We start from the raw sequence: 27,121 nt of genomic DNA on the forward strand, positions 1-27,121 counted from the left end.
AAGGTGGTCGGGGACCTCTGGCTATTGAAGTGTCCCTCGGACACTCTGAAGTGCCACTTAACAGTCTTAGAGTCCATAGAGGAGGATGAGGTGAGTCCTAGGAAGGAAAGAACTAAGAAAGAACGTTTACTGACGATGCAATCAAAGGAACTGCATTCAGGAGGGAAGGAACTTACCACTTTTGTTTGTGTCATTCTCTACAACAGTTTCTGATTATAGCCATTTGCCAGCTAAGTTCCACCGGAACTCCCTGACTATCCCAGGAGAGTGGTAGTTTATAGCTCTTCCCGATCTGTAGCATCCTAGATAAAGGCCGAGGTTGTCTTAGTTCTTACTCCCTTTTCTGCCGAAGCACACCTTCCCCCATCTGTGATCACACCTCTTCTGAACTTTCACATCCGCTATTGCAGCTTGTTACTTACATCTCCTGTACACTTTCTGCTATTTCTAGAATCCAGAACTTTCAGCTCCACCCCTTTTGGGCCACAATGTAGCAAGTACCCACACCAATTTTTGTTAGTGTGGGGCCAGACTCTGTGTTAAGCCCATACATTATTTCATATACTCCTCGCAGCAAATGCATAGGCACTGCTCTTCTCCCATCTCATAGAGGATGGAATAGGCTTGGAGAGTGACTTGCCCCAGACCACGGAACGAAGCACATGCATCTCTGACTCTACCGTACCCTCCCGCATCAGAGCAGGAGCGCTGCTCATCACCACCTGAACATTTCCTCAACCATTCATCCTTCCCTGAGAGGTCAGAAAAAAGAGATGTTTCACCTCTGGTCTAAAATGAACAAAATGCTCTCCCTTGATTCAGTTCTTTTCTATTCTATGAAGTCCTTCTTCCAAACACTTCCTTTTGAGTACCTTTGATCTTTCATTCTCTACTCACTCCTTTTCATGAAAAAGGCATGGTCCATTTACCCCCTCGTGCAAAGTAACATTTCCATTTCGATGATTTATTTAGCAGAGTGCTGAAGTCATGAAGCTCAGATTCTGGAAGGGGAGATGGGACCTAAGGCAGTGCTGCATGGACATGAGATGCCATCATATTCAAGGAAGGAGAGGGCACTTGTCACCAAAGAGGCGGTCAAGTTTTCATGGAGGACCTGGGCTAGAAGACTACATCTGGGAGAAGTTCTGCTGGCAGAAATTGGAAAGGGGGCACCAGCCAGAGGGAACAGCATAAGAAAAGGCATAGAGACAGGACAGCCTAGAGAATATGTGGCAAAGGGTATTTGACCAGTTTGGGTGGGCACAGAGGACATGGGAGTAGGAGGTTATTCTGGAGGCAAAGCTCAGGATAGACCAGAATTTGGTAATACGAAGGTGGGAAGACTGGTCGAAAGGCTATTGCAATAGTCCAAGTAAGAACTGCTGAGTTTCCATCCTGTCCTTGAATAGTAGCCACAGAAATGGAAAAAAAAACAAATGTTTGAGAGACATTTTGGAGGTGAAAGTCACTATTGTCCTGGGTAAAGGGAAGAGGAACTTCAAAGGTATCTTAACCTGAGCCCATGCAATGCAAAGATGGTGACATTGAACAGAAATGGAAAGTCACAGAGAAGAGCAGGCTTAGAGGAGCAAGGCACGAGTTCACTTTTGACCATGTTGAAGTGCAGCTGTCAGCGGGATGTTCCCAATGAAATTGAATCTAGTGGGCATGTTGAAATCTGGCAACTCTGGAAAGCAGCCAGAATTGGAAATACATAGTTGAGAACATTTTCCATGTAACCGAAAGCTCTTCGAAAGTGCAGAGCATTTAGTGAGGGTTCAGCATGAGGGAAATGCTACTGAGTAGAAACCATGTTGTATACATCTCCTTAACCCAACCCCATTCTTGCTGGTGATGGGTGCTCAAGAAATAACAAAGAAATGAATGAATTATGAGATGCTCAATATATGTTTGCTAAATTAATAAATGAAAGAAGTAAATCAAAAACCAAATGACTGGATGATGAATTTATGAAGTCCCATAACAATAAATGAGAAGAGAGTCAGACTCAGGGCATACTATGGGGAATATAATGTGGAATGCATTTTTTGCAAAATTTCACCAAGAGCCTGAAGAAATCTTTGATCGAAAAGTAGCTGGGAGATTGTACTGACTGCAAGCTTGCTTACTTGCATAGAGTAGCCAATGTGCCCTCTCTGCCTCATGGGGATTTCTGGGACATTGCAGAAGTTTTCTGGCTTGTGAGCCTCTGTTTCCTGGCTGTAGTCAAGCTCTGGGCCATCTTTTGTTTCATTCAGTCTCAAATCAGAAGATCCTCTTGGATGCTGGCTCTCAGCTGGGAAATGGAAACTATTTGTGCGGCCATGAAGGAAGCTTTCTGCATCTGGCAGGGTCTCCGGGCTGGAACCAGCATAAAGAGAAAATTAGGAAATAATCAAGTAGGCTGTGCTCTTGGTGCATTTCATTGTTAGTATTCCAGTTACCGGGAGGATGTCTCAAGCTCTTCCTGGTTTACTGCCTTGAACATTAAAAGAAAAAATACTCAAGTTCATGAGCATGAGTATCCCAGCAAGAAAGTCTGTATAAGAATCTGTGAATAGTGCAAGATGGCATGGGTGATAAACATGGTCTGTCAGGACGTTTTTCCATTTGCTCACTACTCTTCTGGCACAGGCCTGCAGAGGCAGAACAAAGCCTATTTTGTGCTTCCCAAAGCACCCCTGTTGTACTTTCGAGGGTTTTTCTTTTCCCCAGAAGCCTGTTTGAGGGAATTTTTAGCCCTCTCCTTCAAAGAACTAAATGAGGCCACTGTTCTGCTGGTGTTTGGTCAAAGGAAGGGCAGTCTCTATCTCACACTTATAATCTCGGCATATTCCATGGAGAAGGCAGAAATCTGTGTGGTATACTTCGGGAGGGAGAGAACTCCCTCTGCTCCAAAAGGCGTCCCCCACCCAGGCACTGAAGTATCTGAAATACCACTACGACCCTCATGAAGTAGAGGCCTTCTGTCTGCTGCTCATCCCTGTCACCTCCAGTGAGCTGTGACCTGGGCCTGCTTGGGGACCTCCAGGGACAAGGAGCACCTCGGCAGGGAGCCTGCTGTGTGGACAAATAGTGCTCATTACTTTAGAAAGTTCCAGTTCACATTGAATGAAAATCCACCACCACCACCACCACCCCCAGTTTACATCTCATATTTCTTCCACGCAATAGCCCTGTAAATACTTGAAGAGAACTAGCGTGTCTCCATTTGCCAAACAAAATATTATCAGCTGTTTCCCACTGGTCATGATTACCAGCCCAGATTAAAGCAGATACTATCCTTCCCTCTCTCCTTCTTCCTACTTGTGGCTGGTTTTCTCCGCACAATATTTCTGCGTCTATATGTGCCAATCACTGTGCTAGAAGGCCTTCCCTCCACTGTACACCATGTACACTTGTCTCTTAAAGGGAAGCGTAGAACTCACCTTAGTCATGAACGACTTCAGTGCTACAGGGATCTGAATTCAAGTTCCAGCGCTGTCCTTCCATTTTGCTGTAGGGTCCAGTCAAGTTTCTTGACCATGATGAACGTCGATTTTGTTATTTATCACATGGAGAGAATAGTCTCTGTTTTGGAGGGGCAGAGATAATATGTGCAAACTGCCTGGCACATCACCTGGGCTGAGCAGGTGGGCCGTCACGGAGAACAATTGGGTCCATTATGCCATGCTATTAGGTCAAATAAGAGCATGGAATAGTCTCGATCATCAAAATGTATCAGCCACAAACCCAGCCAACTGTGAACATGTTCAACACGCCATCTGTGTTTTCTTTTAGGTTACTGATAAAAATGTTGGCCAGGATGTGGCTTTAGAAAGAGCCCTGTGACCTTCGGTAGGGACACCATCCTCTTGTGCCTTCTTTCTTTAACAAGCATTCCTTGGTCAGGGACATTGAGCAAGTTATAAATAGAACTGTGCTCTTTTCTGGTCTATGTTTCTCCCTCTCTTCCACATGAATATTGTGAGAGCTTTTGTCAATTGCCCTGCTGAAATCCAGATAGTCTATGTCTAGATCATTGCCCTGATATAGTAGTGAAAAGATTCCCCTGTCTCCCATGCATTCTCTTTTGAAAGGCAACCCCTCTTGGGAGAGCCAACATGTTGCATTAATTCACACTAACCTGGTAGTGATCTAACAGACCCCTTTCTAACCGACTCAGCTGGGAGTGAAGAAGTCACTGAACACTGGAAGTGAAGGGAGGGTTGCTAATACAAGCATAAAAGTGTGTAGTCACAGTGGAATGGAGAATGAAAATAAATCTTATTGACTTAGCAAATGAGCTCAGAATGGACCCATGCACAGATCCACATTTACAAAGAGATAAAGACATGAAACTGATTACATAGCCTCTGAGGATTCCAATACGTGCTCACAAATATGCCCTTCTCTTCCCTTCTGTTCTAAAAGTCACCAGATTCAGCAAGTGTCAAATGCACCTTACTCTCCCTTTTTTCGGCCCCAGCAGGGGACTGGAGGAGTGGTAGGTCCCTTTTGTTACAGATGTTCAAGTTTAGCCCAACCTTAAAATACCCATAGATGGTGATAGTAGCAGCCAGCTTTCATGGAGGGCTGACTTTCATGCATTACATGGCAATCCTCACAATCCTCCTGTCATGGAGGCATCGTTGCCTTCCCTATCTTATAGCTGGGGAAATGAAGCCTCAGGGAGGATAGACAATTTGCTTCAAGCCACACACCTATGCAAGGAACAGGGCCAGGTCTCTGTCGCAATTCTGCTTCACTTAAAAGAGCTCTTAACATTTAGACCAATAATGCCTACCAGTCTCATTTTAAGGATTCGTTGTTTGACAACTAGCAAGACTGTACTAGCAAGGACTCTAGGGGTTAGCCCAGACAGATGGTGCCACTGAGCTTTCAGCTTCCTTCTACCTGCTCTATCTATCTTCCTGGAGGTTGCATGCTACTCTGTGTCCTCCTAGGTGGCCTGGCTGCAGCTCCAATGACCACAGTGATCTGGAGTAGGCTCCCCCAACTTAACTTGTGGCTCACACCCAAGGAGACATCTGCTCTCTGGAATTCACACTGCTGAGAAGCCGCCCTCAAAATTGTTTTGGAAATGGGCGGTGGTGTCTTGGAACAGCTTGACTGGGGGCTGCATCTCATTACTGACATAATTGTGACCTTTCAGCGGAATATGAAAATGCCATTGATATAATATGCAAAAATGATGTCAGTGCTATGATATGGGAGGGAAAGGGGTGGCCCATGTGGGATATTTATCTTAATGATATCACCATCATTTGTTATGTGGTTCGAATTAAATAGAAGTCTTTGAGTCTAAACTCCACCAATGATCTCTCAAAACATCCCCTTGTTTTGTCTGGTGTCATTTAGCACTCAATCTGCCCCATTTCCTGGCTGACCAGAGCCCTTGATATGATTTCTTTGTTCTGATGACCTAAACTCAGAAATAAGGGGCCTTTATCTTCAATCACATTGTACTCCTAACGATCCAAGATTCAAGCATTCTTTAATGAGAGTAGGAAGGAATGTGATTTAAATTAAGGACATGGGTGAGAGGGAGCCCCAATTATAGATGAGTTAACTTGGTCACATGCACATGGACACACACTAAAGTCGAGATAAAAATGTGCAGTGACAAACAGATCACAGAAATACGAATATGTTTACGTGATCCTTTGGCAAGTTTCCAACATGTGGCTGCTAGGTTGAATCTGAAGGCCCTTCCATTCTACCAGGTGACGGAGCTCAGGGAAGCAGATGCTTCTTTGCGGGCTCCCAGCTGTTGTTCCGCCCAAGCTGTAGAACTAGCAGGTTTGCTAATAATAGCTCTGTTAATAAAGTGAAAACAATAGTCCACATCCCCACCTCCCATTAACAATGCATTTTAATGTTCTCACTCATGTTACCCGCCCCCGGACTTTTTCAACATCCCTGTAAAAGACAGAATTATTGACATTATGAAGGTCATGAATGTTTCCATTTTACACATGAAGAAACAGACCCAGAGTGATGGCATTTGCCCTCAGACACACGCGTAGTTAGTAGTAAACACTGGAACCCTGAGTGTTAGGCTGATGCTGCCCTCCTTCCCCGGTTGGACATGACAGCACAGAGGAGCACCTTCTCACCTGAGTCAGCATCAGGCAGAGGTACTCTGCACAAATGGCCCATCACAGAAAATCCCATGCACCATCCCCACTCTAAAGGCCAGCGATGTGTTGCTATAGGAATTGGCAATTACTTTGGGTAGAGCTCTGTATAAACCTTTCCCCGTGCGTGAGGGCAGAGGTGCGTCATGTTGGCTAGGGCTGCTGTAACAAATTATCATAGAGTGGATGGCTCAAACAACAGAAGTTTATTCTTTCATAGTTCTAGGAGGCTAGAAGTTCAAGATCAAGGGTGTCAGCAGGGTCAGTTTCTTCCGAGGACTCTCTCTTTGTTAATCTTCTCCCTGTTGTCTTCTCATGGTCTTTCCTCTGTGTGCATCTGTCCTAACGTCCTAATGTCCTCTTCTTATAAGGACACAGTCTGTTGGATTAGGGTCCACCTTAATGACTGTGTTTTCACTTAATTACCTCTTGTACTAAAGACTTTATCTCTAAATATGGTTACTTTCTGAGGTCAGCATTTCAACGTATGAATTGGGGGGTAAAACAGATCGCAAGAAGTGTATAGAACGTAAGGAGAAGCAGAATGTACATGGGCTGCACTACATTTATTCATTTCCCAAGTATTGGGTGCCTGTTTGTGCCATGCTCTTTGCTCCAGGGACTGTTGGACCCATCAGATGGGGCCCCTATGAGGGCTATGGGACTTTTACAAGTTCTGGCAGCTACTACCAATGCTGGTTCCACAGAGTGGAGAGAAGACAAACTTAGCACCAGTTCTCTTTGCTGTGCGTAAAAATCACTTGGGAAACTTGTCAAAGCCCATGTATTTGGGCCTCACCCCAGAGATTCTGATTCTGGGTGGGCCCAAGAATCTGCATTTCCAGCAACCTCCCAAATGAGGTGGACACAATTGGTCCATGGACCACACTTGGAGTAGCACTGCCAAATACCACACTGGGGTTTTGTCCTTCTCAGTTCTGACTTCTATTATTTAGCAGCCTCAGGATTATGAACAACATCTATTCCCAAAGCTGTTTTCCTCAGGTTAGGCCAAGGGTGCAAACTAAGATAATATGTTCATTTTGCAGACTTGAGAGCTATGATTGTATACAAAGCATGTGCAATCCATTCTCAGTTCTCCAGAAATGCTTTTAACCCTCCTGCCTTTGTACAGGAGGACCTGAAGAGTGCTAGTCTCCATGAAATTAAAGAACATGTTCTATTGCTCATTACATCCACATTTATCCTTTTGCAGGTATACAATAAGACAATCAACACTGCTGATGAAGGAGAGCATTGTGGTATTGGCAGGACATCCTTCCTGAGGGCTTAGTTTTGAGTATCTGGAATTTAAAGAAGAGTCTGTGTTCTGAAACTTCACTCGAAAGCAGGTCATTTTGTATTTAGAACAGCTTTCCCAAAGAAATAGTTACAGTCCATTCACAAAAGCTCATTTAACCTGTAACGTGGCTCAAGTATTTACATCATTCCTAACCACTGTTTCCCGGAGTAAAGTACATTCCAAGTTCCAACAAGAATACCCACAGCAAACATTTCCCTTAATGACTTGGGTGGGGGAAGGGGAAGAAAGAACCAGTAATTGGAGCTGAGATGACAGAGGGGTAACAATGTGTGGGAATGTGTCGGAGCAGTTGCAATATAGAAGTCAGGACTGTGGGCACAGGCTTTAATACTCTTGAATTTGTTCAGTGGCTGGGGCTATTTATTTTTATGTTGATATATGTATTTGTATACTTATTTACTAATAGAGATTATATGTATGTTATCATTTATTGCTCTTTAATTCGTGCGAGTTAATCTTGTCTCTGCAACTAGATTATAAACTCTTAAAGGTCTATCACTATGTATGATACGTATACTGCCTTCTGCGGTGGCATCTCAAAAGCAGTCAGTTACGCCGTCGGTGACACTCTTGACATACTAAGTCCCAGCAGGGATCATCAATCTGGTTATGAGGAGTAGTGAAGTCATGGAATTGAAGGTGCTGACAATGGCAAGAGACAGGTGGAAGTTTCACTGGTCATGCTCTGCCAGTAATTTAAGTCCAAAGAGAAAAGAGGAAACTGGACAAAATCATTTCCTTTGATCTCATGGGAAATCAGGCTGAAGGAGAATAGGTGTATAAACAGCTTTGTTCACACCAACTATTCTTGTGGTGCCAGGACAGATTGACATAGGATCAAGAGGAAAGGTCAGTGAAATTACTACAGAATCTCAAATCAAGTAGGACCATTGCCCATTCTGGAAGCTCTCTGGAGGTGAAATAGGCCTGGAGCTTTTAGTGGAATGAGCTGGACTTGCCAATGACGCATCCCTGTTTCTGGCCTAGCTGTGGCAGCTTTGTTAATGGCATAGCCCACATGTTATTCAACTCTAAAAACTTTTAACTTCAAGCACTCCTTAACTTCAGGAGATAAAAAGAAATTGTCTTAATTGTATTCCTTTTCCAGAGAGGTTTTTGGCTATAGGGAAAAGAATACTAAACTAGAAGTGAGAGTATCTGGGTTCTGATCCCTGTTCACTCTCATTGAACGATTAAGGAATTCCATTCACCTCTTGCTGTCTCAACTGATGGTCCTCAAAGTTTCTTCCCCACTCTAATAGTCTGTAAGTCTACTATTATTCTTTGGAATTAACCAAGGAAATAATATTGGAGAAAATGATATTAGAAAAATAATATTAGGGAAAGGGACAAATATACCCATTGTCATCATTTCTATTCAAGATTACACTGGAGGTTCAAGCCTGTGTATTGAGGGAAAATAAAGAAACAAAATGTACAAGTTCTGAAGAAGAAGAAATAAAATTGATGACATGATTATATGTATATTTACGTAGAAATCCAAAAAAATATTCAACAAATATATTATTAGAATATATAGAGCTAAGACTGAGCTGGACCTTGTGACAAACTACGAAAATCAGTATAATTTCTATGTGCCAGCAATGAACAGTTAGAAAATATAATTTAAAAGACTCTATTTAAATTGTGTCAAAAATATAAAATGCTTAGGAATATATCCAACAAAGATGTGCAAGACTTCTTTGTAAATAAATAAGCATTATTAAGATAAAAATTTAAAAACTTGAAAAATTGGCAGGATATACCATGTTCATGGATTGTCAATATTGTAAAGAAATTAGTCTTCCTCAAATTGATGTATATATTCAGTGCAATCTCAATTCCAATTTTATTTTTTTTAATTTTTATTTGTTTTTAAAGATTTTATTTACTTGACAGAAAGAGACATAGAGAGAGGGAACACAAGCAGGGGGAGAGGGAGAGGGAGAAGCAGACTTCCCGCAGAGCAGGGAGTCTGATGCGGGGCTCAATCCCAGGACCCTGGACTCACAACCTGAGCCAAAGGCAGATGCTTAAATGACTGAGCCACCCAGGTGCCTCCCAATTCCAATTTTAAAAATCACAACAAAAATTTTTTTGATTAGACAAATTTCCTTTATCAAACCGAAGTCTTGGAAGCCTGAAAGTTCAGAAAGTTGAAATTCTAAAATCTGTTCAAGGATCCCTCTTAAGATCCCCAACACGACTTGTCTGCCCACACAAGACAGCACTCTCATAAAACATCACCTAAGGAAGGACTACCCCACAACCTTACCCAGACCTCCCAGGCCTCCACATCGTGAAGTGAGAAAGAGGGTGAGGGGTATAATGAATTAGGTCCCTGAGAAAGTAAGGGGTCATGGGATGTATCTGAAGCACAGGGGAAGAATTAACCTGAGGCAACCTAAAAGAACCTCTGAAAAGAATGGAGAAACAGGAGAAAATGATATAAGTGCATGCAAGTTAGTTTGTAGGTTTGGTGTCAGGAGTTGAGTGGTTTTCCAATTGATATACTCTATTTTCTTTCATACGAGCTAATACCAACAATTAACACTTGCTGTGTACTACCATATTCTAAGCATCTCATCTATACTAACTCATTTTATCCTCTGAACAGCCCTTTGAGAGGCTGTTCTATTATTATATCCGCATTCAAGCAGAGGAAAGGGAAACAGCAATAGGTTAGTTAATTTGCCCAAGGTCACACGGAGCCCAGATTCACACAGGTAACCTGGTTCTGGAGCCCACAGTCTTAACCATGACTTCACCCTGCAGTTTGATTTCACTCTGTAAAAAAGGGGATTCAACTGGAAATGCTCTGTGGAGGTTAAGTGACAACGTCTTCTGAGAAAATGCAGAGAGCTTTCCTGGTGTCGTCAGGGGCTTCAGGGAGGCTGGAGATGTCGCTTTTTTGGCCCAAGAAAGAACTTCTGAATATGTTCCAGGTCAGGAACAATCAGAAATCAGGCTAGCTTCCCAACCAAAGGACAAGATCCTTTCAGGGGGATCCAAATATAATACTAAAAGGCTGTTCAAAGAATAGGAGCTACTCAGTGCTGGCACTTGATGTTGCTAATTGCTCATTTTCTGACTTTTTTTTTTTTTTTTTAAAGGCAAGGAAGAATGTGCTCTTCTCCAGAATTACCCTTGGAGAAAAAGCTAGAGGGAGAAGCTAACTCCCAAATTGTCTTTTGAAATGGGTAAGTGGATAAACAGGGTATAGTAGACCTATTAACAGAAGAGGTGAAATTAAACCATTAGGAAGGAGTGGAATGAAATTGTTGACTTATTGACCAAATTATGCAGCTTCAGTTTTATAGGAACACTGTGCTTCATAGAGAACTGCTGAACCATCAGTGTTATTTATATCCCTAGGCAGGCACTCAGGAGCACCCTATGGGCCAAAAGCTATGACTCAAACTTCCAGTCTCGACAAGCTGGTCAGACACAAATATTCTCCTGATCTCCACAATCCTGCGCACATTAATGCTCATTCTCAATAAACTCTAGTAGATTGACTGTTTGATCAAAGGACTGGAATCTTTCCCAAGAGCAGGCTAGGTTTTAAAAATGGAAATGATGTTGGAACGGAACCTTAGAATTTTTCACATATTTATTAGAAAGAGAAGAGAAGATGAACAATAAATTTTCAAAGTTTACAAATGGTACTAATCATATTTATACAAGTCAAATGCTGATCTGAGGTTAATAACCAGAAGATCACCAGAGACTCACAGACTGGCCAGAAGAGTAGGGTTGAGTTTGCATGGGGGTATGTGCAAGTTAATTCATACACAGAAATGACCCTGTCTCATCTGCTGGAACTAGAAGAAGAAGAAAAAAAAGCCAAATAGTAAACATTACTAGGGAGAAAGTTGGAAAAATACAATTGTTTTCAGTCTACATAATTTTCTACCCACTTGAAATGCTACAATAAATCAATTGTACTCATTACCTCCAGAAAAGATCAGAATGAGCAGACAAATATATATTTACAACATATTTTGACAGAAAGGGCAACGATAAACCTCAAACGGGAAGGTCTAAAGCAGACAGTTTGGAAGGGGTGTTTCTTGAGGGAGGGCAGCCGAGACGGAGAATCAGAATCTCTGTTGAAAGGAAACAAGACATGGGGTAGGAGCATTGTACAGAGGGTCAAATTAGAAGAATAAAGTCAGAATGGAAATGGTGAGAAAGCACAGCCAGGACTGGAGGATGAGAGGAGCTTGGAGCCATCTGGATTAAAGAGGACTAAGGTCACATGACTAAGGTCATACACTTCAGTTCTCCTTTACCATACAGATGTGGGGGCTGAGAGGAAGGGCGTATGGAGAATCTCAGGGCTATGCTAGATTATTAAGGAACATGGGTACATTCAGTTTATAATCCTAACACTTGAGAGATGATAACCATGTCTTCCAACAAGGTGTAACTTGTAGCCTTTGTCAGACACCAAGCCCTGATTGAATGAAACAAGGCTCTATGCCTGTATGGAAATGATTATGGCAAGGAAAAATGTGAATTCCTAGGACCTAAGACACACCTTTATTTGAATATGGACAGAAGACATCTTTGGAATAATAGTAAATTATTTGGCTCTACATTTGTTTGGATTCCCCATACTCATGCTTCCTTCATAGGAGAGAAAAGAGAAACATCTAAAAATCCTTTTGCTTTCAGAATGATCACATTCCTTTGCCATCTCACATGAAAAGAAAAATATTTTCTCTTTTCTGCTCTAGTAAACAGTTGTGCAGCTTTCCCCGCTGTCTGGGTGGTGGTGAATTGCATGTACAGTGACCTGATGAGAGTGGCCACACTGTCTTGTGAACTGATGAGAGTGGCCACACTGTCTTCTAAAAACCCCACAAAGCACTCATTGGAGTCCTCATCTCGACGAATTGCTAGGTTACAATTGCTGTTAGGACTTTTCTTCCTTGGTTTATGTCTGCTAGTCAAGATCATCATAAAATGGCGTGACATCTCCGTTAAAGTCTTTTATCCTATGGAAGAACCACCAAATGTCATGGTTTTAAATTATTTGGCAAAGGTCTCTGCCCTTATGATTAATTTCTTCCACACATTTCTCTTTGTAAGCACTTGTGCATTGTCAAACACTATAAGGAAGCAGTCCTGCTCTTTTTGAGATGTTTCTTATTTTATTCCTGCCTCCCAACTGTGTTTGATAGTCAGCGAACCCGAAATTGTCTCTTCTTTTCGGGAACGGCAGCTATTTCAGGGTTATATATATTATATATATACTATGTATAATATATAATATCCATAATAATGATATACATAATAATAATAATATGCACTATATATTATATTTTATATAGTATCTCTTATAATGTAGCTCTTAATAGAGCAGAAAGAATCTTTGATGATCTCTAATTTTTATAGAAAGAAAACATCTTAATTGTTCTTCGAGAGGGAAGATAACTTCTCCTGGGATGGTTATCAACTCCCGAAATCCTTAAAATTAGTGGAAATGAGGCTTTTGAGGAGAGAAAATGACTATATATCTGCCTTGTAGATGAGACGGCCAGGATAGAACTGAGAATCAGAATCAATTTCTGAATACATTCCATTAGGAGAGAGAAGATTCCTTTTTGAAAAAAGAAAAACATCCAGGTAGAGCATCTCTGCACTGTGTGGGGACTTGAGAGCTATTCCAAACCCAGATCTTCTAGGACCTCTGGGAAGCAGGAATGTAACTGCCTGGTATGATTCAGTTCACCATGGGGAGACTGCTGGGGTGTACAGGATCAGCAAACACACCTGGGTATGGACGCCGGCTGTAAGCAAACTCACAGGCACTCATTACAGCCAGGTGATATCCCTTTTTTAAAATTAAATCTGTATGTTGGTATTCTGGGACCCCCTCTGGTGTTCGCAGCTACATATATGTACACATATTCGCAGCCACGTGTAACCAACCTTTGTTTATGCCAAGTCTTTGGAGAATAAAGGTGTGTACGGGGAGTGCTAGCAGCCTCAAGGAAAAGACGTGGGCCTCATGCCATCTGACTGGGGCAATCTGATGGGGCAGAAGAGGGACATGCCCCTGGGGGACTGTGTAGAAATGTGGAGTCCTAGGGTTGGGTTAGTCAAGGAGAAGTATGTTCTCAGGATGTTAGAAACCAGCATGGTAAAGGTTGGAGGCAGGTAAGTGGGGACAAGTGTCAAGCTTCAGGTAGGGGGCTTGAGGTGACACCATGCATAGAATACTCATTAAAAATAGAGCACTATGGGGCCAGAGGCCAAATTTGAGAGTGGCAAGTATTCTGGGAGACACAAAGTGAGATCCTTTGCTCTCTAGTTTAGGAGACAACACTAATAAAACACAAATGAGGCCCACTGGGTAGCACAGAAAACAACATTTTATAAAGTGCCAGATTATGTGTCTGATGAAATTAAGACTTGCCAGATGGCCAAAGCCCATCCACCCTGATCTGCACCAACTGGGTAGCAACTCTCGGTGGTATCTGGACTAAAGCCTCCTGGACAAACAGAGGGATTTCTTTCAGACACAGAACTAGAGAATTTTTCCACCAATGAGAGGATTTTTTTTAAGTGGGGAAAAAAAAAGAAAAAAAAAACTTTGTTAAACCAACTAAGGTCAAATTTTATGAAGTCTCTATTATATTTAGCCGGATGATCCATGTATAGAAAAATTTTAAGAGACACCCATCGAAGATGTTATGAACCAGCTTTCTAATTTTCAGCTGTTATCAATTATGGCTCAGTTCAACCACTCTGTGTTTAATGTGTTACAGAATGCCTGGGAATTTGTTTCTAGCTCTTGAACTTGTGGGTCCTCCAACGCAGTTTTGCTCCCAAAGCACCCACAGAAGCCTTCCATCCAGCCTGTGCCTGCCGTGCATGAGGAAGGACCCATACACGTGACCTTGTTAGGGGAAAGCATTCATCCATGCTTGGTAGTTGGCTTCCTCCATATCTTTGGGTCTAATTGGAAGAGAAAGGAGAATTTCCGTCTCAGAAAGTTACTGTCACTTAAAATAAACATTTTAGAACATCTTAATTAATTCACTATAAGCTTCCTCCACTATCTACAAACATTGCTGATAATACCAGCTCTCAGGCGGTCCTGGTATATAGAGAATTGGTCAGATGGACACAATTTATATTCAAATTTTTAAAAATTTTATGTCAAAATCACCTTTATCGAGGTATAACTTAAAATAAAATGCACTCATTTAAAATGTACAGCTCTATGAATTGTGACAAATGCATGTACCCAGGTGACGTACACTCCTACTGAAATACAGATTACTTGCATCATCCCAAAATGTTCTACTTGCCCCTTTGCAGTCATTCCCCAGCCCCAGACAGCCAGTGCTCTGTCACTGTAGATTAGTTTTGCCCTTTCTAGAACTTCGTGTAAACGCAATCATGCAGTGTTTACTCTTGTGTCTGGCTCCCTTTGTTCAACATGCTGTTTTTGAGATTCATCCATGTTGTATCAGCAGTTCCTTCCTTTTTGTGGCTTTTTATGTGTATACAGGGAGAAAGAGGCTGCCTTGTGCAACCGCATACTTGGTGTTAAGAAGATTTTAATGAAGATCTGATTTTTGTCCTTCAGGGCATTCTTGCAGATTCTAGTAAGACAGAATAAAATTCCATAATGTCTCCTTTACCTGAAATGAATGGAGTTTTCTATACGGCTTAAGGTACACTGGACAATCAATTAAACCACCGGCTTAAAATAAAACATATGTGTTGAGTTGTAATGCACTGACTGATTTTAGAATGTATTTTTACTGTCAGTTAAGGTTATGAATGACTTGGCTGTCACAGGAAATCTTTTGATCCCAGAACCACCCAAAGCTACAGCTCATGGGTGTGCTCTCATAATCTTTCTCTTCATGTCCTTAGGCTCTGTGTTTAGGGGATCTGGCCCCAAGATTTTTGTCAGCAACTTTAAAAGTTTTTGGTGATTTTCCTCATCAATTATAAGGCTTTAGAATGTAAGTTTAATGATTAGAATAATGTTGACAGGGTAAGAGGGAAAATGCAACAAGTACTTATTAATCATTTAGTCGAAATACAGACAAGTAAGCTCTTATTCCCTCTCTCCATAAGTTTGTAGTCTAGTAGGGGCAAAAAACATCCAGAAAGAGCTATAACGTGGAGACCTATAAGAACTATGTTTGCAGGGGAAAATCAGAGACCTCTTGGGGAATTCAGAGAGGAGAAGGAGCAGTTTGAACTCCTGGAATACAAAAGATTCCACAGGGAAGAGTTGAAAAATTGAAACTGAAACCTAATAGAAAAGTAGGACTTCCAATAAATTAGAAAAATCAGGGCCCTTCCAGGCAGAGGGAAGCTGCCTCTATCAGGTGCTTATTATCGTGGGTCAAGACTGTGCTGCCAACACAGCCTGTGTGGTCTGGGTTCTCACAAGGATTCTCAGGCTATGTATTATTTATTATCCCTGCTTCCGGGATGAGGAAACAAAGGACCTCAAGTCCCACAACGTCTAAGCGGAACTGGGATTCGAACTCATGTTTACTTTGCTCCCAAACCCATGCACTTACCACATGGCCCTTCTGCTGGATTCTTGCCACTTCCCCATCGCTAAGGCTGCCTCCTTGGCGGCTCCTGCCACCTGACTCATTGCTGCCCTCTGTGGACATCCTGGTCACTGCCCACCTTCCTAGAGGCGAAGACCACAGGCTTCCTCTCTGTCTCAGGTCCTGCCACCAGTTCTTGGTTACCGCAGTGTCCATGTGAACAACACACACACAGCAGCGTCCTCGGGGTCTTTTTTTTTTTTTTTAAGATTTATTTATTTATTTGAGAGAGCGAGAATGAGAGAGAGAGAGTACATGGGGGGGGGAGGGTCAGAGGGAGAAGCAGGCTCCTCGCTGAGCAGGGAGCCCGATGTGGGACTCGATCCCGGGACTCCGGGATCATGACCTGAGCCGAAGGCAGTCGCTTAACCAACTGAGCCACCCAGGCGCCCGAGCATCCTCAGGGTCTTGATGGCCTTCTCTCCAGTGGTTTCTTCTCCTTTCCATTTCTGCTACCCGGTGTATCTTCACACCCCAGACCTTGTCACCACCCAGAATGGTTTCACCTCTGAAATCTAAGCTCTATGACCCCCATCTCTGGCCACACCCTCACATTCTCTCAGCCTCGTCCCTCCTACACCTGCTCTTGACTGTGCCCGCTCTATATCCCTTCACTTCTCCCAACCTAGTAGCCCTTTCCTCGTCTGACTTCTTGATCCACGTTGGGCCACAGGATGGATCCCCAAACGACATTCTTTCTCAGATCTTTAAGCCCCTGTCCTCCCCTACCCTTGCGCAGCCCAGCAAAACCTCTGGACCAGTCTGACAATCTGTTGCTAATGCTGCTGTCACTGGAGCAAACCACAAGAGAATATGCTGGATCCACTACAAACTCCTGGTCTCCTCCTTCAGTTGGACCTCGAACATCTTTCAAAAGTCTTTTTTCTTGACCCATGTTGGCCTCCTATGCCTTACCACTGAACCACTGTTTCAAATCTTTACTTGTGCCCTCTAATTCCCTATCCAAACTCTAGTCTTTACCCTTGGCCAGAGATGTGTCCTATCAAGAGAACTAAAGTCGTCAGGTGTGAATTAGATCAACTTTCTGAAATCATGTCAGCTTACTAAGCCCTGCACCTTCCCTTGCTCCCTCTCTGTAGGCCCCCTGGGGGAGCCATGCCACTTCCTGTCCAAAGGCTACACCACCTATACTCTAAACTCCACTCCTTCCTGCCTCCAGCAGAAGATCTTGTAATGATTCCCTTTCCCTCTTATATTTTCAACCCTTCTCCCATTTTGCTCTTTCTTTTCTGCTTCTAAATATGCACAAGTGCCTCCCATCCTAAAAAGGGATCAGTTGACCTTTTGTCCTACTCCAGCTATAGTCCCATCTTTCCCATTTCCTTTTCAGCCAAGTTTCTGGAAAGAATATTCTATATTCTATACTTATTATTCTCTCTATACTTATTCATCTCCTTTTCACTCCTGCTCTTCGCACTTCACTGATTTACACAAAGCGTAGACCTAGGTCCTACCTCAATTCCCCGAAACTCAGCTACCAATAGACTCAACTGTTCCATAAGAGTTCAACAAAGGCTCGGCTCTAATGTATATGGGGATTATGATGCAGGAAAGACACACCTTATCTGAGTGACCTGGAGTAAGTTCCTTAATCTCTCTACGCCTTGGTTTTTTTCATCTGAAAAATGGGCATGATCAGAGTACTTTCCGCTTAGAGTTGTGAGGGTTGCATGGGCTTGCTTATGCGAAGTGGTCAGAACAGCACTTGAGGAGGGTTAGCCTTTATTACCACCTCCGTCCATGCTGGGTGTGGAGTAGGTTAGTACAACTGGTAAAAAAGGAAAACAAGTCAAAATCAGGTCTCACCACCAAAATCCATGAGTCATGCCTCCCTCCAGGAATCTCTTACTGGCTGTCCTTCTCTAAAGAGGAACCTCTAACGAGAGTCCCTTGTCCCCGTCCTATCTGAGTCTCTGCCCCGAGCGGGAAGGACACCCAACATCTTCTTAATCTCCGCAGATCTCTTGCTCTGCCCACATGTCAGCACTCACTGGCTGAAATACCTGCATTTAGATGAGTTCCCTGGTTCAGCCTTCCCAAGGACAGGGCAGACTCCTTCCTAACACCCTGTGACTAAGGGAGGGAAGATAATTCACCTCCACCCTCAAACGCAGGATCAGTTGCAACCCCCAGTCCCAAACGATAGTGGGTAGGTTCACCATGCCTGTACCCACCCTCCAGAGGAGTAGGCAGATGGTTCTGAACGTACAAGTGAGGAGGTGCAGAGCAGGTAAGAATTTCCAAAACCACAGAGCTAGGACAGGTGATGGAGAATTCATATTGTCTCTCTCACCAGAGATCTTTCCATTCCCTGATACACAGCATTGCTTCGCTTCTCGTAAGCCAGACTGGAGTCATTTACAAGCCAACTTAAACGACTGAGGCTCTGAGGATGCGAAAGTTAGTGACAAAGGTTGAATAAGAGGGACCTTCCTTTAAGGATTTTTCTTGCAGATTTGGCCAACTTCTCAACTAGTATTTGCAATTACTATTGTTGTGTCTCCTTCAGGTGGGAGAATGCATGTTCCCTTTCCTCTGGGCACATAAATGTTCCCTAATAAATCAGACTTGTGGACAGTCTGGGAGAAAGCTTTTCATCGTCCTGCCCAGGTTTGCTGAGGATAACGTCACCCAGCCAGCTCACACAGAGTGTGCGGAAGTGGGAGGAACAGGCACATTGACAGGTATAAATGCCATCCTTGGGCTGACGTTACCCAAATCTTCATGTTCAGCTAAGACTTCTGCTCTGAATTCTGGAATCCTCTGTCTAACCGGCCATTTGGCATCTCCACTGGGATATTTCACACTGTCTCAGAGTTAAGGTGTCCCGGGGGGACTTCTAAATTTATTCTCCCACCTCCAGAAACACGATCCTCCCCACTGTTTCTGATTTCAGCAGAGGGCACCACCATGGCCCAAGGAGACAGTGAAAGGTTTTTATCAGACGATGGCATGACTAGCTTCATTTATTTATAAGAACATCATCCTAGCAACAATGTGGGGTCAGGATTTTACAGCTGAGAGGAGAGAACTGAGTTGGTGGCTATTAAGAAGGCTAAGCTGTAAGGCTTCGTGACTGAGTTCCTTTCTTTATGTTAACGAGATATGATATGTAAGAGTAAGATAATGAAATGTGTTTCTAGAAATTGCTGTTAGGTTTATCCATGTGAACTGATCATTTGTAAGCAACAAACGTTGAGTAGCAGCAATTTTGTATGATTCGCTTACTATGTTATAGCACAGCAGACCGGCATCTCTATGAAAAATATAAGATACCTGGGGCACCTGGCTGGCTCAGTTGGTAGAGCATGTAACTCTGCCTCTCAGGGTCATGAGTTTGAGCTCCACACTGGGCGTGGAGCCTACTTAAAATAAAAACAAACATAAGCATTTACTATTGGTTTAAGTACAAATAATGGAAAAGTTTCTGGAAAGCAATTGTAACCTAAGTCTTAAAACAGTAAAATTTCACAGTTATTTTACTTGAGAGAATAAATACCAAGGAAAACACCAATGGAAAAGAATTCATTCCAGAAGTGTTTGTAACAGGAAAAAAAATGGAATTAGTCCAAATGTTCATTTACAAGAGACTTTAAATAAATAAGCGTCATCTGTTCGGTGAAATAGTACACAACTATTAAAGTGATGAGTAGAATGAAAATTTAATGTCACGAAAAGATCTCCACAATATATTCTTGAGCATCAGGACCAGATATAAAACAGATGGGTCATATGATACCACTTTTATTAAAAAATAGGATTCCATATCTAATTATTATAATATGTAGAGAAAATTACCAGAGAAAGAGGTATTCCTAAATGTTAACGGAGACTACCTCTGAACGGTGGACTTTCAGAAGATTTTTTTTTAATCTAACTTTGAGTATTTTATAAAAATTTGGGGCAACTTTATATTATTTTTATAATAATAAAGCAAAAGCTACATTCAAATGAAAAAAACCTAACCAAAAGGAAAAATCTTCATAAATATTTAAATACATATAGGAGCGATCACTTCTTAGGGAAAACACCAGTGTTCAGATGAACCTCCCTAATCTTTGACATGAGCAGTGATTGATACTGTGCTACATTTTCCATGATGCCAACATTGACAACAGAGACGAGGTCCTTTCACAGATGACATTCGGTGCCTGTAAATAAAAGGCGTGCAGCAGGTCTGCACCAGTACACGAAGCCTGCAGACGTCGTGAGGTATTGGCAGGTGTTTCTGTGTTCTCATAAGTACAAACTGCTCTGAGGGTTGAAAGCCACACTGTCAAGTCTAACACCATTAATATAAACTCTAAGTTCCGAAGAAAAAGCAGCTCTTTCATCAACTGTTTGTATTCTTCTGATTCCTGATTTCCTGATTCCTATTTTAAGAATGGAACTCCGTGAGCCTGGTTTGGGGGCTAAGTAGATCTAGGAGCATGAGATAACCTATTAATATTCTTATGAATATGAAAGCTTATATGTAAGTAAATTTTCTAGTAGCCACATTAAAAAGTAGATGGAATTAATTTTAATAATCTCTTTTATTTAACTCAGTAGCAGAATGTTAGTATTTCAACAGGTAATCAATGTAAGATATTATTGAAATATTTTACATTTTCATTCGTTTGTGTTTTGTTCTGCCATTAGTTTTTAAAAAATATAAGCTCATGCTTATACCCATTTCTATTCCCTCCCCTTCTTAGTTAAAGGGGACACACTAACATAGTATTCTGCACCTAGCTTTTTAACTTAATACATGCGGAGGTCATGCCATCGAGATCTCAAGAGCATTTGAGCATTTGCAACATTTTACAATCACCGGCTGCTGGCACTGACGGGAAAAGAAATTTTGTGCTGTATTCCTCTCTTTTGGCAATATCCATCAGAAGACACTTCCCTCCCTTCCAGAAGGTCACGCCACTTCAAAGGGGGCCAGTGGCTGCTTTCAGCTAATGAAAGGGTATCTCTGCCCCTGATTTATACATCTAAAGGATAAGGAACTGTTACGATCCCAGAAAAGGGTCTCAAGGAGAAAGGTGTTTGCCTTTATTTGGTAAATGTACTTAATAGTTGAAAGGAGATAAGCTATAAAAGCAGTGGAAGCTGGAAGACGGCCCATGAAGTTAATTTTAAAAGTTATTTATTGACTCTTTGATGGGTGGGGCTTTTTCTTTCTCTAGTACCTCCCCAGAAAGTCCTGAGCTTACATTTATAAAAACAAAGCTTCAGGCTGATCCCAGCTCTTCCCAGCTCTCTGCGAGTCAAGCTAACGTGGCCTTGAGCACAGGGCTGGTACTGGGGCTGGCCGGGAAATTTCCCTCACCCATCGGTGGTTTGACCCCAGCTGCCTTTGGAGACCAGGTGATTCCTGGGGTTTGGGACCAAAAAGACCTCGTTTGCGAATTGACGTAAGCACTCACTGGCTGTAAACCTGAAAACTCCAGAAAGTGCCACCGTCCTTGAGAAAATCTGTCTTCAGACTGACTGACGTGCTGATTGATCCTTTCCCCTCAGGGAGCTCTGGGAAGAGGGAAACTTTTGCTAGAGGACATACTACAGAAGAATCCAAGACTCATCTATGCTAAAGTTTCTCCTGGAATGCACGTATTCAGTAAGTATTCCCAAAACAAAGGGCATGATATAAACTTTCTGACTTTATCAGTTGTCAAAATTTGGCTGCAAATAGGAGTAACCATTTGCACCACCAGATTTCTTAGGCTTCCTCAGTTGGAGGGGTTCTCGGGGCAGTGGGTACTGTGATGGCTCTCTCCAAATGTGCCCCATCTGGCAAGGGACAAACATTGGATGCAAATGTGATAGAAGGTGCAGCACGTTAGCCGTGTACATGCAGGATGTGAACAATTTCAACACAGCAAAGGGAGAACATCTACCTGACGGCAGTGTGCCCTTCTGTGAAATCGATCAGACCTCTGATGGGAAGTTCATGGCTGTGGGGGCTTTTGAAGCCCCCATCTTTGAGAAACCTCTGAAAGGACTCTGTCTTCATCCTTTAAAACGTTTCAAGCAGCTGAGTTTATTGCACGGGCTGAGGCTGAAGATGCTCTTGGCAGACATATTCTCTAAGAAGACACAGGCAGAACGGTGCGAGATCTTTCTGCAGCCAGATGTGTGTGTGATCCCTGTTCTGATGTTTGATGATATTTCTCAACTCCTGAAGAATAAGGAACGCATCTTTTTTTTTTTTTTAATCACGAATCAACAAGAGGTAATAGTCCCAATGCCAGTTCCATTTTTTCCCAAAACTCCAGCTTCTGTCCCTTCCAGGCAGAGTTCAGTCCTGAAAGAACACTCAGAAGGAATATTCAGAAAATATGGATTTAGCCTAGGAAAAAATAGCCCAACCCCACCCTTTGGGAATCCTTCAAAGCAGTAAGCCAACAGCTAATCTACAGCATTTAACGGTAAAAAGTACCTGTTTTGTAAGTAATCCAGTGAGCTTAAGTTGACGTGTGTGATTTGGGGAAATCACGAGTGCTTTCATTTGGGGAGAAGTTCATTCTTGTGTCAAGATGAAATCTTATGCTCTCAGAAAATTTAAAGAATGCTGGCATGTTTTAGTTAATCTTCTGTAATTTTTATGCCAAGTAAAGACTGTAGACTTTACACGTATTGTTATTATTCTAACTGAAAGCCAAACCAGTGCCATATTTGAAGGGTATTATGCCTGAAGTAGTTTTAAAATATTGTGTCATGTCCGGAAATTGATACAAGTTCCTGCATGACCGTACTTTTAAAAAAATCATTTAACTATTTTCTTGGGTTTTTGCTAGTGGGGGAAAAGAGAAAACGTGATTTAAAATGTAATCATTACATACAAGGTACTTCACGGTAGGGTGATATGGAAGTAATACTAGCTGGTTACACACTTACAAAATGTAAATATACATACTTTAAGACTCAGGATCCAGACAAGCATGTACACTGAAGTGTACCAGGAATTCTGTACTTTAACATATGGTCAAAAAAGAAAACCCCAGGCCCCAAATGGTGTCACTTAGACTGAATTTCTAAACCGGGGCTTAAAACTCAATCTAATTGCAGTTTCCACCCTCCCCAGAAACGTGGCCTTAACCGGTCAGTCCGGAAAATTTGTCGTTCCATCAGCGTCCACAAGTCTGTCACCTGGGTCCTCTCCATCCCCTGAAGAAAGATGAGGTTGTCTGTGTGATAAGACAGCTTGCTTTCCCCCCTAGCAAACAACGTGGTCTGGAACAACCCTTTTTTTTGCTAATAACTTTCTTGCCTCTACCCTCTGTCTATAAAAACCTTCCATTTTATACAACTTCTCAGAGCTCCCCTCTACTTGCTAGGTGGGATGCTGCCCGATTCATGAATTGCTTAGTAAAGCCAGTTGGATCGTCAAAAGCACTTGGTTAAATTTTTGTTATTTAGCACACATAATGAGTGATAATGTATTTTTTTCCTGAAGTGGTCCCATTTCCTTCCTTCCTTCCTTCCTTCCTTCCTTCCTTCCTTCCTTCCTTCCTTCCTTCCTTCCTTCCCTCGTTTCTTTCTTTCTTCCTCTCCTTCTTTCATTCTTTCTCTGTGTCACACAAAATGACCTCATTTCACAAAAATGATCTCTTCTTTTCAAACCAGATTTTCTTGAGGGGAGGGGTTACCTTGCTTTATTCCTTCTATCCCCAGGGAATTGTAGATCTGTTCCCATTCCATCTTCCTGGGCATAGTTCATGCGTATACAGACTCCTTTTTCCCCCCGAGACTCTAAGGGCCTTCTAATTTTTATGAATTATAGGAACTTCAAAGCTTTAGTAGATTAGCTCATATAAATAAAAGTAATAAAATTCATATGCCAGATAAATCCATTTGTGTCTGGAGGGGCTCTGCCTTACACGCAGGTAAGTAGCCTCAAGGCCACGCCCCAGCATCTGGCAGGCCTGCCTCTTGCCGACTCAGGCTCAGTGTCCCCTGGAGCTCTTTCAGGCATCTGCTGGGAGGTGCATTCCACACAGTCCTAGCCTAGGGGATTGGTCCCTCAGGAAACAAGACAAAACAACTAACCAAATTAAAAAAAAAAAAAAAATCCAAACAATAAGTGAAAGTATTTCCTACACATCATAGTCTCTTTTAACATTGATCAAAAACTTCGAACATTATCGATCCCAGTTTCCTCTATTAGCAACATTGTTTGCTATTTATTTTTCTTCTTCTTTCTTTGAGCCAACTATTGTGTGTGTGTGTGTGTGTGAGAGAGAGAGAGAGAGAGAGAGAGAGAGAGAGAGTTTAATGGAGGTTTTTCTGCTACATCTACTATTCATATCTCACATTTTTCTCAATTTGACATTTCTCTTTTTACTTTATAGAATCTTTGACTGTGCCTACATTTTACATTTTTATGAAATCAATGCTGAAAGCATAAAAATTAAAAAAGTAAGTTTATGTTGTGGAAGATTGCAAAAATGGCCACAGTTTTTCACTCCTTGTGTCTGTGTGTGCTTTGCAATGCACCTTCGCTGTGTCTCCCATCAAATGGTTGACCTATTTCCCCACTCATGACCTGCACTGGCCAATGGAATGCAGCAGAAGTGACAAGCTGCACCGTTTGCTCTCTTTCTTAAAACCCTACCTCTGCCATGTGAAAAATCCAGGCCGGCTTACTGGGAGATGAAAGACAGTGGCTTGGTTACCCTCAACTCATGCCAGTATCTGGCCAACCAAGAGGCAGTGTGGGTAAGGCCATGCGAGACAGTCAGCGCCAGCCCACCTGGCAGCTGAACACAGCTTCCTGAGTGAGCCCAACTGACATCAGCCACTCTTGACCCAGATCAACAGAATGGCCCAGATGACCTGAAGACATGTGAGCAATAGTAAATGATTGTAGTTTTATTTTTATTTTTTTTAAAGAATATATTTATTTATTTGAGAGAGAGAGAGAGAGAGAGCAAGCACGCACAAGCAGGGGGAGTGGCAGGCAGAGGGAGAGGAAGAAGCAGACTCCCCACTGAGCAGGGAGCCCGAAGCCGGACTCGCCAGACTCGATCCCAGGATTCTGGAATCATGATCTGAGCAAAAGGCAGATGCTTAACCGACTGAGCCACCCAAATGCCCCAGTGATTGTAGCTTTAAAGCACTAAGTTTGGGGCTCTTGCTATAAGGCAATAAGTACTTGATTCACTTATATTTTCTTGGAACATCTTTTTGTTCTTAACTCTTTAATCCATAGAAAGTTTACTTTTGTGCATTGGGTGAGGTAGTTAAGGGGTTTTTATTTATTTTACTAAATTGTATGGCTGATTTTCTCAGCAGTATTTATTGAAGTTTCTTTCATCACTGATTTGAAATGTCATGGTTTTCATTAACTAAATTCCCATATGCACAAGAACTTGCTTCTGGACTCTCTAATATGTTCTGATGATTTATTTTCTTCTATCTGTGCCAATAACACAGTGTTCAATTTCTTAATTTTAGAGTATGACTTGATATCTGGAATCTTCCTGTAAAATAATGTAGGAACCCAATTATTAGAAGTGAAGGGAGGGGATAGTGTCTTAAGTACTTTTGTATTCCCCCTAGAATCCACCTAGCTTCTGTGTGATTGCAAAATATTTTTGGGAAGAAGAATCATTTGTTCTTCTTTATTATAAATCTGTGGCATTTAATATACCAGAAATAAATTTGGGAGCCTGCGGTTTACAAAGATGATATTTATGGTCATTATCCCTTTTTATCCTCACAACTCTATTAAGGTTTAAGGTTAGCAATATGAGATAGGCTATATCATCGTGAGGGTGGAGGGAGAAGCGGAGGAGAAGGAAGAGAAGCAGCAGGGAAGGAGGAGAAAAAAGCTAACACCTACCGAGTGTTTGCTCTGTGTTACTGTCTATCCTGAACACTGTATATTCCTTGCCTTATTTACTGCTTACAACAGCTTTGTGAAGTTAGTACTATTTGTATATCCCGTTTTCGGAAGAGAAGGTGAGATTCAGAGAAGTTAAGTAACTAGTTCAAAGCCACACAGCAAATGAGTCAAAATTCTAAATGAATGTGAAAACGGGGCGGGCGGCGGGGCACAGACTGAAAGAAAATACGCCTAACGTTTAGCCGCTGTCTTCCCTGGCTGCTGGGATCACGACAATTTCTATTTTCTTCTTATCACTTTTTCTGTTGACCAACTTTCCTGCAAGGAGCACACATTATTTTAGTAAACGTAAAATAGAAACATAATAATAATAATAATAATAATAATAATAATAATAGTGCACAAATAGCCCCCAGAAGATGGCACGCTGTAACCACTGGAAGGTAGTGTGAATTCTGCAGTAACACGGTGGAGAGTGTTAAGCGACTCATTTCAAGCTGGCTTCCTAGATCATCTCAGTATTTAATTATTTTTAGAGATGTAAATGTTCGACAATAAAACTGGCTGTTGTTACTAAAAATAAATAAATAAATAAAAAGAAAGGGGAAGGGCGCCTGAGTGGCTCCTTTGGTTAAGCATTACCCAGTCTGCCCCGCGCCTGGGGGTGTCTCCTCTGCACTTGTCGTGGGAACATCGCGCTCCCGCCCAGGAGCCTGGGATGAATCTAGACCTTTATAAAGAGTGGAACCAGAGCAATGAAAGAACTTTATACAAAAAGGCATTAATAATAAATAGCCGACAAAGAAGTTTAGACGGTACAGGAAAAAATCATTTTGGCTCCTTATTCCTTATTCCTGTTTCTGCTCCTCAGGCCACCTGTTGCCTAAGCGTGAACAAGTGGTGGGTGTGTGCACTATCTGGCTAGATTTGTGATACCGTAGTGGTAAAAAAAAAAAAAAAAGTAGGGGTTGGTTTATGAATATCGGGACAGAGGTGACAACCTTTTACTACAGCCCAGTAGTAAAACAGAAAATAGGTAAAAAAAATAAATAAATAAAAACAAACAAATAAATAAAATAATAATAATAATGACTAAACCAGGAAGAAAAAAAAGAAGGAAGAAAGAACAACAGCAACAAAAAGGTGAAATAAATAAAAATCATTAAGATGGAAGGGATAACATTGAGTTTCCCAGTAGGTCCAT

Source organism: Zalophus californianus, chromosome 7 (genome assembly GCF_009762305.2).
Source record: "Zalophus californianus isolate mZalCal1 chromosome 7, mZalCal1.pri.v2, whole genome shotgun sequence".
NCBI lineage: Eukaryota > Metazoa > Chordata > Mammalia > Carnivora > Otariidae > Zalophus > Zalophus californianus.